Source organism: Gymnoscopelus microlampas (assembly GCF_963454915.1).
Source record: "Gymnoscopelus microlampas genome assembly, chromosome: 22".
Classification (NCBI taxonomy): domain Eukaryota; kingdom Metazoa; phylum Chordata; class Actinopteri; order Myctophiformes; family Myctophidae; genus Gymnoscopelus; species Gymnoscopelus microlampas.
In genome coordinates this window covers 45,121,693-45,135,757 of record NC_139959.1, presented here as the reverse complement: position 1 = coordinate 45,135,757, position 14,065 = coordinate 45,121,693, and the positions used below count along the sequence as shown (strand labels likewise).

At 37.5% G+C, this 14,065-nt stretch overlaps 1 long non-coding RNA gene across 1 annotated transcript in view; it reads right to left on the bottom strand.

Annotated features, from left to right (window-relative positions):
• Window positions 1-436: 436 nt before the first annotated feature.
• Window positions 437-14,065, bottom strand: part of LOC311039202 — a 765,206-nt gene continuing 751,577 nt past the window's right edge. The window contains exons 2-3 of the long non-coding RNA XR_014600142.1: window positions 705-786; window positions 437-532 (exon numbers count right to left, since the gene is read on the bottom strand). This is a non-coding gene — a long non-coding RNA (uncharacterized lncRNA). The remainder of the gene's footprint in view (window positions 533-704; window positions 787-14,065) is intronic.

Genomic DNA, 14,065 nt, shown 5'->3' with positions numbered 1-14,065 from the left:
TAAACAAGATCTTTAACAGTCATTCTGATCAGATCTGGCTCAGACCAAGGCTATACGAGCTCTTACATGTCAGAGCATATTCTGGAGTCTGGACCGGTGCTGCTGTAATGTTTTCATGGACAGTGAGGTCTCCAAACGTACAGTAGCTACTACTGTAAGTCCTCTGGAGTTATATACAACCTTGGTTATGGATAGAAACCTGAAGCTCCAAACCTGTGCCCAGCGCAGGGTGAGTTATTTAAATGACCATCGGTTGCAGCCGCCAGATTTATCAACACAGCGTCCATTCTCACGCTATGATTGGCAGGATACGACCCTTTGATAAATCACACATGAGCCTCGTCTTAAGATGATTCCTGGGCTGGAATTGAAGCTGGTTTCTACGTTCAAAGTGATGAATCAGGATCAATGTGAGGGTTGTGCCCCGGTAGCTCACCTGGTAGAGAACGTACCACAGCTGGTCCTGGTTAGAATCCCTCCTGAAGATCCATGTTGCAGGTCATCCTCTCTGTCTTTACTGTCTCTCTACTCACTGTCAAAATAAAGCAGAAATGTGTGTGTGTGTGTGTGTGTGTGTGTGTGTGTGTGTGTGTGTGTGTGTGTGTGTGTGTGTGTGTGTGTGTGTGCGTGTGCGTGTGCGTGTGCGCACAACCCACGTTGAATATAAATATGATTCCATTATGATTTTTTTCCATAAGTCTTACCTGTGTTGTTGTAGTTCAGTGTAAGAAGACGTCTCTAGTGCTCTAGATGTCTTCATAGCTCTCACAGGACTTGATACAGGACCTGACCATACAAGGAAACACATTCTCAGGTGAGAGTTTGATTGGTTTAGAACAGCGGTCAGATGTGTCCATACATTCAGGTAAACATGACCTTATAAAACCTTGGAGTAAGGATAAAGGGACGTGGCATAGTGGGGTTTGTTGGTTTACTGAAGAGAAGTTTAGTAATAACTCTAAAAAGATACTGTAAATACAAATAAAACAACCCATAATTAATATCTCCGCCAGGCCAGACAGCCAAAGGCCGGAGATGATGTTTGCACCCTTGTTTGTTTCAAATCAGCCTCATGGTGGCGCTATAGCCGGCTGCTTCACATTTTGGCCCATAACTCTTGAACCGTAGGTCATACGGTATAATCACATGTTTTAATTCCTTGGATCATGCTGCAGCTAATCATAAAGACTAGATTTTCCAGTATTTTGTGTTTTCTTCAAAACACAAACAGTTTTTTTTGTATAAAACTCACACACATCTTTACACATGATATGTGGAGTCATGTGATCAATGTGTATCAGTCAGATCATGAATATTATGATTGCCTATGATTGTAAAGTGTTGTACCATATAATAATGAGCAGAAGTTGGTCTCAAACAGATTATTTTCTGTGTCAGATAACATAGAGACAAACAACTCTGCCGTCCCGCTGTGACGGTTCGGCTGCTATCGAGTTTTTAGCCAAAATTGGCAGATCTACAAGGTTGGAAAAAATTGCATTTCCGCTGCCCTAAGCCTCCGGGGGCAGGCGCGGAAATCCCAGGGGGGACGTCCCCCCCTAGCTACAGATTGGACCCCCCTCAAGTAATTTAGAATAATACAAATAAATGTTAAAATAATATTTTTTTGATAATAAATCAGTAAAATCAGGCAAAAATAATTATTAAATAACCTAAACCTAACCTAACCCTAAAACCGCAATAGAGTAACCAAAAACCGAAAATAAACAAACAAAATCCATGTGCGGCCGACCACCCCCCAGCCTCAAGACAGATTTCCGCCCCTGTCCGGGGGTCCTCATGGACCCCCTCTGAGCCCGGCCACGGACCACCACCACCTCCTACTTTATATTTAGGAATGTGTTGAACGGATGAAGTGTCTTCTACTGGTTTGAATGTTTTGATGGGACAACGTGACACCTGTCAATCTCAATGACTCCTGATTTAATATTTTAGGGAATTTAAGGCAAAAATAATAATTAATACATTAATATAAAATGTCATTGTGTGGCCCACCCATTGTTGGCCAGGCCCACCCACTACTTCATTTCTGCCTACGCCACTGTGTGTGTGTGTGTGTGTGTGTGTGTGTGTGTGTGTGTGTGTGTGTGTGTGTGTGTGTGTGTGTGTGTGTGTGTGTGTGTGTGTGTGTGTGTGTGTGTGTGTGTGAATGCAGACACATTAAACAGAAGCCACACGCTAAAGGAGGAAGTATCGTCATGACCTCATTACCCTGAGGTCACATGACTTACTGTCAACGGCTGAAAACGTACACACACACACACACACACACACACACACACACACACACACACACACACACACACACACACACACACACACACACACACACACACACACACACACACACACACACACACACACACACACACACACACACACACACACACACACCACTTCCTTCAGACAGAGCGAGTGAGCGTAGGAGGAAAAAAAAAAAAACGTGAGCCTCTGTGTTCTGAAGGAGAACTTTGGCAGAAAATAGCAGATCTACAAGCTCACAATGTGTCACAATGTGTCACAATGTGTCACAATGCAACTATAATGTAGAGCAAACCTTTTACATCTGTAAACATTGATTCTGATTCAGCTTCAAATGGCCGTACGCTGAGATCACCACAATGGTGACATTTATCAGCTTTATTCATCTTCACATTTAAATACAAGATGTTAGAAAACTAAAAGACTATCAATGGGTCCATTTGGTTCATTTAGTTACATTAGAACAAGACTATCAATGGGTCCATTTGGTTCATTTAGTTACATTAGAACAAGACTATCAATGGGTCCATTTGGTTCATTTAGTTACATTAGAACAAGACTATCAATGGGTCCATTTGGTTCATTTAGTTATATTAGAACAAGACTATCAATGGGTCCATTTGGTTCATTTAGTTACATTAGAACAAGACTATCAATGGGTCCATTTGGTTCATTTAGTTACATTAGAACAAGACTATCAATGGGTCCATTTGGTTCATTTAGTTACATTAGAACAAGACTATCTATGAGTCCATTTGGTTCATTTAGTTACATTAGAACAAGACTGTCAATGAGTCCATTTGGTTCATTTAGTTACATTAGAACGAGGCTATCAATGAGTCCATTTGGTTCATTTAGTTACATTAGAACAAGACTATCAATGAGTCCATTTGGTTCATTTAGTTACATTAGAACAAGACTGTCAATGAGTCCATTTGGTTCATTTAGTTACATTAGAACAAGACTATCTATGGGTCCATTTGGTTTCGCTGTGGTGACCAGTGTTGAGAGTAATCTGTTACTTTAAACTATATTACTTTACTGGTGATTACTGTAGTAGTGTAATAAATTACTTTTCAACTTCAATAACACACTTAAAATGACTGATATTTATATTTACTCTTTACTTTATGTGAATTTAGATCTACAAGTTCATTACTTTATGTGAATTTAGATCTACAAGTTCATTACTTTGTGAAAATAGATGAACAACTTAATTGCACACAAGCGCGCGTGTGTGTCACACACACACACACACACACACACACACACACACACACACACACACACACACACACACACACACACACACACACACACACACACACACACACACACACACACACACACACTTAATATAGCATCAAAAGTAGTACCTCTTACACTATATACATCGGCTATTTGAAAATAGCTGATTTACAACTTCACATTGGAACACATTGTGAGCTTTAGAAACAAGCAACCAGGTCTATGAAAACAAGCCTAAAAGAAGCTACTATACTATAGGCCACATCAGCATCAGCTGTTTACATCATCATATGCATTCACTATTTGAAAATAGCAGATCTACAAGCTCACAGTGTGTCGAGATGTGACACATTTGCTTGTAGATCTGCTATTAAAATAAGTAAAAACAATCTTGACAAAATTGTTTTAAAAAAAAAGAAAAATGGAATATTACTGAAATATTTTAACAACCCAAATCTTATATGGGGGTCCCTGGTGGGTCCTTAGACAAATTGATAAAAATGTGGGGGTCCTTGACATGAAAATGTTTGAGAACCACTGTTTTACACAACATTAGGAAGGACGTTCAAATAATACATAAATAAACAACTACACTTTACAAACAAGACCAAATAAACAACTACACTTTACAAACAAGACCAAATAAACAACTACACTTTACAAACAAGACCAAATAAACAACTACACTTTAGAAACAAGAATAAATAAACAACTACACTTTACAAACAAGACCAAATAAACAACTACAATTTACAAACAAGACCAAATAAACAACTACACTTTATAAACAAGACCAAATAAACAACTACACTTTATAAACAAGACCAAATAAACAACTACACTTTAGAAACAAGACCAAATAAACAACTACACTTTAGAAACAAGACCAAATAAACAACTACACTTTAGAAACAAGACTAAATAAACAACTACACTTTAGAAACAAGACCAAATAAACAACTACACTTTAGAAACCAGACCAAATAAACAACTATACTTTAGAAACAAGACCAAATAAACAACTACACTTTAGAAACAAACCCAGCTCACCCCTGACCTTAACCAATAACTATCGCTACCAATATTCAACTTTACAGAAAAACGGGCCCAAAGCTGCTTATAATAAGCAGACATGGCAACACTGACAGCAATAAGTTATAATGGCAGAGACATGACTGGCCGTATTCTGCTTCTGATTGGTTTAGGTTTAAACAAGAGCAGTGATGATTGGTTAAGGTTTAAACATGGGTGGGTCTTGCCTTCGCGGGGCAACACGCACGCACGCACGCACGCACGCACGCACGCACGCACGCACACACACACACACACACACACACACACACACACACACACACACACACACACACACACACACACACACACACACACACACACACACACACACACACACACACACACACACACACACACACCACTTCCTTCAGACAGAGCGAGTGAGTGTAGGAGGGAAAAAAAAGAAAAAACGTGAGCCTCTGTGTTCTGAAGGAGAACTTTAGCAGAACATAGCAGATCTACAAGCTCACAATGTGTCACAATGTGTCACAATGTGTCACAATGCAACTATAATGTAGTGTAAACCTTTTACATCTGTAAACATTGATTCTGATTCAGCTTCAAATGGTTGTACACTGACATCACCACAATGGTGACATTTATCAGCTTTATTCATCTTCACATTTAAATACAAGATGTCAGAAAACTAAAAGACTGTCAATGGGTCCATTTGGTTACATTTAGTTACATTAGAACAAGACTATCAATGGGTCCATTTGGTTCCATTTAGTTACATTAGAACAAGACTATCAATGGGTCCATTTGGTTAATTTAGTTACATTAGAACAAGACTATCAATGGGTCCATTTGGTTCATTTAGTTACATTAGAACAAGACTATCAATGAGTCCATTTGGTTCATTTAGTTACATTAGAACAAGACTATCAATGGGTCCATTTGGTTCATTTAGTTACATTAGAACAAGACTATCAATGGGTCCATTTGGTTCATTTAGTTACATTAGAACAAGACTATCAATGAGTCCATTTGGTTCATTTAGTTACATTAGAACAAGACTATCAATGAGTCCATTTGGTTCCATTTAGTTACATTAGAACAAGACTATCTATGGGTTCATTTGGTTACATTAGAACAAGACTATCAATGGGTCCATTTGGTTCATTTAGTTACATTAGAACAAGGCTATCAATGAGTCCATTTGGTTACATTAGAACAAGACTATCAATGGGTCCATTTGGTTACCTTAGAACAAGACTATCAATGGGTCCATTTGGTTACATTAGAACAAGACTATCAATGGGTCCATTTGGTTCATTTAGTTACATTAGAACAAGACTGTCAATGAGTCCATTTGGTTCATTTAGTTACATTAGAACAATATGGGTCCATTTGGTTTCGCTGTGGTGACCAGTGTTGAGAGTAATCTGTTACTTTAAACTCTATTACTTTACTGGTGATTACTGTAGTAGTGTAATTAATTACTTTTCCACTTCAATAACACACTTAAAATGACTGATATTTATATTTACTCCTTACTTTATGTGAATTTAGATCTACAAGTTCATTACTTTATGTGAAAATATATCTAAAACTTAATTGCATGCAAGCACACACGCACGCACGCACGCACGCACGCACACACACACACACACACACACACACACACACACACACACACACACACACACACACACACACACACACACACACACACACACACACACACACACACACACACACACACACACACACACACACACACACACACACACACACCAAAATGACTTAATATAGCATCAAAAGCAGTACCTCTTACACTATATAGGCTACATCAGCTATTTGAGAATAGCTGATTTACAACTTCACATTGGAACACATTGTGAGCTTTAGAAACAAGCAACCAGGTCTATGAAAACAAGCCTAAAAGAAGCTACTATACTATAGGGCACATCAGCATCAGCTGTTTACATCATCATATGCATTCACTATTTGAAAATAGCAGATCTACAAGAGGTAGATCTGCTACAAAGAAGTAAAAACAATCTTGACAAAATTGTAAAAAAAAAAAAAAGAAAAGGAATATTACTGAAATATTTTAACAACACAAATCTAGTACGGGGGTCCCTGGTACAACATATTTTCAGATGGGGGTCCGCAGACAAACTGATAAAAAATGTGGGGGTCCTTGACATGAAAATGTTTGAGAACCACTGTTTTACACAACATTAGGAAGGAAGTTCAATAATAAATGAATAAACAAGTACACTTTATAAACAAGACCAAATAAACAAGTACACTTTAGAAGCAAGCCCAAATAAACAACTACACTTTACAAACAAGACCAAATAAACAACTGCACTTTACAAACAAGACCAAATAAACAACTACACTTTACAAACAAGACCAAATAAACAACTACACTTTATAAACAAGACCAAATAAACAACTACACTTTATAAACAAGACCAAATAAACAACTACACTTTAGAAACAAGCCCAAATAAAACAACTACACTTTAGTAACAAGCCCAAATAAACAACTACACTTTATAAACAAGACCAAATAAACAACTACACTTTATAAACAAGACCAAATAAACAACTACACTTTAGAAACATGACCAAATAAACAACTACACTTTATAAACAAGACCAAATAAACAACTACACTTTATAAACAAGACCAAATAAACAACTACACTTTAGAAACAAGCCCAAATAAACAACTACACTTTAGAAACAAGACCAAATAAACAACTACACTTTAGAAACAAGACCAAATAAACAACTACACTTTAGAAACATGACCAAATAAACAACTAAACTTTAGAAACAAACCCAGCTGACCCCTGACCTCAACCAACAACTACCGATACCAATATTCATCTTCACAGCAAAAACGAGCCCAATGCTGCTTATAATAAGCAGACATGGCAACACTGACAGCTGTAGATAATGGCAGAGACATATGACTGGCCCTATTCTGCTTCTGATTGGTTTAAGTTCAAACATGAGCAGTGATGATTGGTTAAGGTTTAAACAAGAGCAGTGATTATTGGTTAATGTTTAAACATGGGTGGGTCTTGCCTTCGCGGGGCGACACACACACACACACACACACACACACACACACACACACACACACACACACACACACACACACACACACACACACACACACACACACACACACACACACACACACACACACACACACACACAACTATAGCCTACACTTTTTAACTTCTCCCACACAATTCCAACACAACATGGACATCAAAGCGAACCACAGTCACAAAAAGCTCTTAATTTGACTATTTTTTTGCTTATTTTTATATTTGTTTTGCATAGATGTCACAATGACAGCTTACACACTTGATTGATAAAACACTGTATCTGAAAATACATTCATGCTGACATCATTCTATCGTTGGGTTGTGTTCAAAAACAAAACAACAACTAAACGTGACCTCACTGACACGGCAGCCCCTCGTCTAAACATACTGGTCACCTGACCTGACCTGGTTTGTCGTCTAAAAACTGTTACACAACATTAACCTTCATAACACCAGAATAAACACTGTTACACAATATTAACCTTCACAACACCAGAATAAACACTGTTACACAACATTAACCTTCATAACACCAGAATAAACACTGTTACACAATATTAACCTTCACAACACCAGAATAAACACTGTTACACAACATTAACCTTCATAACACCAGAATAAACACTGTTATACAATATTAACCTTCACAACACCAGAATAAACACTGTTACACAACATCAACCTTCACAACACCAGAATAAAGGGAGTTATTATGTTAAATAGAATGAAAACACTTATCCTACATTTATCAAAGCATAAATACACACCTCACTAGAAGAGTTTAAGATCTGCGTCGTCTCTGATCTCTGTGTCAAAATGGAGGATCAACTGCTCATTTCCTTAATGCGTTGTGAGTCAAAATGGAGGCGTGTGCGTGTGTGTGTGTGTGTGTGTGTGTGTGTGTGTGTGTGTGTGTGTGTGTGTGTGTGTGTGTGTAATAACCACAGAGCAGAAGTCAGACGTTGTTTCTTCACACAGCTGTCAGTCAGAAACCTCATATCTCCATATTGCATGTCATTTATTCATAAAGTAATGCCCTGTTTTTATACTTAAAGATAACAGATCTACAAGCTCACAACCCGTTGTGACGTGACTCGTTGGAGAGGTTGTAGTTCTGCTGTTTGAAAAGTTTGAATGATGAGTTTTTGCCTAAACTATTATATATATATATATAAAATATATTATATGTGTGTATTATAATGATGTAACCAATGATAAGTATGAACAAGCTTGTGACTAAAACTACATATAGGAACAGATTATTGTTTAAATATTTCCTGTAAAATAACAGTTTTGGACTTACAAGGTTTCTACCTGACAGAGAGGATAGGAGTTAACCTCTGAAACTGTACCGATGCGTCTCTCTATATGACTTTAGACCACTATAAACCTATGTATAGTTTATCTCTATACATCACTTTAAACCTATGTATAGTTTATCTCTACATCACTATAAACCTATGTATAGTTTATCTCTACATCACTATAAACCTATGTATAGTTTATCTCTACATCACTATAAACCTATGTATAGTTTATCTCTACGTCACTATAAACCTATGTATAGTTTATCTCTATACATCACTTTAAACCTATGTATAGTTTATCTCTACATCACTATAAACCTATGTATAGTTTATCTCTACGTCACTATAAACCTATGTATAGTTTATCTCTACGTCACTATAAACCTATGTATAGTTTATCTCTACGTCACTATAAACCTATGTATAGTTTATCTCTACATCACTATAAACCTATGTATAGTTTATCTCTACATCACTATAAACCTATGTATAGTTTATCTCTACGTCACTATAAACCTATGTATAGTTTATCTCTACATCACTATAAACCTATGTATAGTTTATCTCTACATCACTATAAACCTATGTATAGTTTATCTCTACATCACTATAAACCTATGTATAGTTTATCTCTACGTCACTATAAACCTATGTATAGTTTATCTCTACATCACTATAAACCTATGTATAGTTTATCTCTACGTCACTATAAACCTATGTATAGTTTATCTCTACGTCACTATAAACCTATGTATAGTTTATCTCTACGTCACTATAAACCTATGTATAGTTTATCTCTACGTCACTATAAACCTATGTATAGTTTATCTCTACATCACTATAAACCTATGTATAGTTTATCTCTACATCACTATAAACCTATGTATAGTTTATCTCTACATCACTTTAAACCTATGTATAGTTTATCTCTACATCACTATAAACCTATGTATAGTTTATCTCTACATCACTATAAACATATGTATAGTTTATCTCTACATCACTATAAACCTATGTATAGTTTATCTCTACATCACTATAAACCTATGTATAGTTTATCTCTACATCACTATAAACCTATGTATAGTTTATCTCTACGTCACTATAAACCTATGTATAGTTTATCTCTACATCACTATAAACCTATGTATAGTTTATCTCTACATCACTATAAACCTATGTATAGTTTATCTCTACATCACTATAAACCTATGTATAGTTTATCTCTATCACTATAAACCTATGTATAGTTTATCTCTACATCACTTTAAACCTATGTATAGTTTATCTCTACATCACTATAAACCTATGTATAGTTTATCTCTACATCACTATAAACCTATGTATAGTTTATCTCTACGTCACTTTAAACCTATGTATAGTTTATCTCTACGTCACTATAAACCTATGTATAGTTTATCTCTACGTCACTATAAACCTATGTATAGTTTATCTCTACGTCACTATAAACCTATGTATAGTTTATCTCTACATCACTATAAACCTATGTATAGTTTATCTCTACATCACTTTAGACCTATGTATAGTTTATCTCTACATCACTATAAACATATGTATAGTTTATCTCTACGTCACTATAAACCTATGTATAGTTTATCTCTACATCACTATAAACCTATGTATAGTTTATCTCTACATCACTATAAACCTATGTATAGTTTATCTCTACATCACTATAAACCTATGTATAGTTTATCTCTACATCACTATAAACCTATGTATAGTTTATCTCTACATCACTATAAACCTATGTATAGTTTATCTCTACATCACTATAAACCTATGTATAGTTTATCTCTACATCACTATAAACATATGTATAGTTTATCTCTACGTCACTATAAACCTATGTATAGTTTATCTCTACGTCACTATAAACCTATGTATAGTTTATCTCTACGTCACTATAAACCTATGTATAGTTTATCTCTATCACTATAAACCTATGTATAGTTTATCTCTACATCACTATAAACCTATGTATAGTTTATCTCTACATCACTATAAACCTATGTATAGTTTATCTCTACATCACTATAAACCTATGATTGATTGATTGATTGATTGAATATTTTATTAGGCAAAAGAATGTAAAACAACACATTTACATTTAAAATACTTTGTCTAACAGGTCCGTTCATAAAAGTCCTTGCGGACTTGTTTCCAATGAGGGCCTTGGTATTCAATTCATAGACATATATAGTGGCACCACAGTTCGAATATCATTACACAAGAAATAAAAAATAAAACAGCAAAAAAAGTATATATATATATATATATATATAACACTATGTACAACCAAAGGAATAAAAAAAGGGGGGAAAGATATGTACAAGAACAGAGGGGGGGGTCGGCTGTCTAACGGGAAAATGGTACTGCCTCCTCTTTTGGCCTCCTGAAAGGTGATTTTTTAAGGCTCTTTTAAATGAGCCCAGCGAACTGCATTTTTTGAGGGATGGGGTTAGACCATTCCAAACCTGGGTGGCAGTGCTGTAGTAGGAGAATTTGCCCATGTTTGTTTTATGGGTGGGTGGTACCAAATTGTTGTTAGCGCTCCCTCTGGTATTGTGACTGTGGGTGTCACTAACCTTTTGGAGGTATTTACTCAGATATGCGGGAATAGGGGGCATATCGGGCAAATTTTCATTTACAATTTTGAAGGCCAGTCCCATTTTTAGTTGTTTAACCCTGTCTTCCACCCTGAGCCAGCCTAGGCTGGCAAAATGGGTGGGAGAAAGGTGGGTCATGGGCCCCAATCCGAGGAGTAGTCGAATCAGTTTGTTTTGGGAGGTTTGAAGCTTAGTCTTCAGTGACACTGAGGTGTTGGAGTACCAGGAGGTGCTAGCATAATCAAAATGTGGTTGAATCAGGGCCCCTGAGAGGGTCCTGAGGGCCTGAGGGTTGACAAAAGAGGAAACTCTGCCCATAAATTTGGTTCTCTGGTTTACTATTTTGACCACCTTTGACCCCATGCTTTCACCTGACAGGTATTTGTCGAGAATACAACCCAAATAGGTAATCTCTTCTTTGCTAGAGATATTTGTGTCATCGACTTTGACCTTGAAATCATTTACCTCCATCTGTCTGAGGGAATGTTTGGTCCCAAAGAGAATGGATTCAGTTTTCCCAAGGTGTAGTGACAGTTTGTTATCGGTAAGCCAAGTACGGATTTTTGAGAGTTCGGAGCTGAGCGCTTCCTCAACTTGCAACTTGTCCTCTCCCGAGATCAGGAGTGCCGAGTCATCAGCGAACAGGAACAATTTGCAGTTACAGGCAGCATTCATGTCGTTAATGTATAAAAGGAACAGTAACGGCCCTAGAATGCTGCCCTGAGGAACCCCACAGCTCACCGGGAGGGAAGAGGACATGGTTCCGTTGATGTCAACCACTTGTTCTCTTCCCTCCAGGTAGGATCTCATCCAGTTTAGTGATGTGCAGTCAAAACCAATCGCCCTCAGTTTATCAAGTAAAATTGAATGGTTTACAGTGTCGAACGCTTTTTGGAGGTCCAACATAACCATGCCGCAGTATTTGCCCGCGTCTACCTCACGTTTGATGTAGTCGGTCAAATACAGCAGGCATGTGTCAGTGGAATGGGAGGTTCTGAAGCCCAATTGGAATTCAAACAACAGTTTATGCTCGCTGAGGTAGCTGTTGATTTGTTCTTGAATTAATCGCTCTACAACCTTTGAGATGGAACAAAGGATGGAAACAGGCCTATAGTTGCCAGGTTCTATTTTGCTTCCTTTTTTATGCAGAGGGAATACTCTTGCCAATTTGAAATCCTGTGGGACGTGACACTGGCTGATGGATAGGTTTGTGATTTGGGCTACTATGGGGGCAATAGCAGTAGCTGCATCTCTGAGGAATCTGGTGGGGATATTGTCAAGGCCGGTGGCCTTGTTCGGCTGGAGGGCTAAAAGTTTTTTCTGCACATCATCAGCATTTACTGGTTTGAATGAGAAGGAGTCTTTTTTAGCCCCTAGTTTGTCATAGTAAGCATGGATGTGGTCAGAGCCCTACAAACCTGAATGCTGAGGAAGTTTGCTTACCAACTGGGTTGCAATGGTGGTAAAAAAGCTGTTAAAACAGTTCGCTACCGCTTTCTTGTCGGTAATGAGCACGCCACTTGAAATAATGCAGATGTTTGTAGTTTTGGTTTGAATTTTGTTGTTGCAGCCCAATTTCTGTAGCGCTTCCCACAGCTTTTGTGGGTGGCTTTTGTTTGCCTCAATGCTTTCATTTAAGAAATTCTTTTTGGCAGTTTTGACCAATTTGTTTACTACATTTCGTTGATTTCTGCATCTTTCAAGTAGTTGCAAATTTTTGCATTTCCTAAACTCAGAGTACAATTTGTTTCTGAGTTTGATGGCATTTAGGATGTCTCCCTTCATCCAGGGTTGTGTACGGGCTCTGACTCTCACCACCTTCTTGGGCGCTAGGCTATCAATAACAGACACAAAAGCAGTTTTGAAACCAGTCCAGGACTCTTCAGCCGAGGAGCCACTGAGTACATCTGACCAATCCATTTTCTCAAGAGCTGTTTTGAGAGCTTCTGATGAGTAAGTTTTCATAGCCCTGCAGCCGACCGTGCTATGACAGTCAACTACAGATCTGTGAATCTTACGCGTGCAGAAAATGATGTTATGGTCGCTTAGACTGCACTCTATGACTCCACTTAAAGGAATCCTCGACTGGTCTGATGTCAAAATGAGGTCAATGATGGTCTGAGAGGAGGGGCCTACCCTTGTGATATTTTTTATCATTTGGGTGAGGCTATGCATGTCACAGAATTTTCTGAAAGATTTAAATATGGCGGCGTCTTTCCGAAGTACATCAGTGTTGTAATCGCCAATTAAAATCAATTCCGAATTTCCAATGATTGCCATGTGCTCCTCTATTAAATCATAAAAATCATTTTGATCTGGGGGCCTGTAGATTGCGCCAATTATCAGGGGTTTAGCGTGAGGATAGATGATTTCTATCCAGACCGATTCCGTGGAGTTGTTCTCCAATTTTGGGTACACATTGAAAATGATGTCAGATCTCACATAA